Source organism: Plasmopara halstedii, assembly GCF_900000015.1.
Source record: "Plasmopara halstedii genome assembly, contig: Scaffold_614, whole genome shotgun sequence".
In the NCBI taxonomy this organism is placed as follows: domain Eukaryota; phylum Oomycota; class Peronosporomycetes; order Peronosporales; family Peronosporaceae; genus Plasmopara; species Plasmopara halstedii.
In genome coordinates this window covers 3,372,687-3,373,029 of record NW_020187532.1, presented here as the reverse complement: position 1 = coordinate 3,373,029, position 343 = coordinate 3,372,687, and positions in this window count along the sequence as shown.

Here is a 343-nt window from a genome sequence, read left to right as displayed (position 1 = left end):
TTATTGTAAGTATGAACGATACGCCACTTGCCGTTCGGCTTCCGAACACAAAACGTGGATTTCGAATGGGGAGACTTGCTCTCACGCACCATTTCTACGTCGCGTTTTGCACGGAAAAAGGCGTCAATGACGTCGCACTGCTCCTTGGGGAGGGGCCATTGGCGTGTTATGCAGTAGTTGGTTCCCGGAATCAGGTCGATCTCATGACGCACATCTCGGTCGGGACGGTAGGACCGAAGGCGGGTCTTTAGAGACGACGTCTTAAAATTCCTTTGCCAAAGGATAGTACGGATCCAAGCGATTCCGTATGATGGATGATCCATTTCGTGCGTTCAGCGCTCTC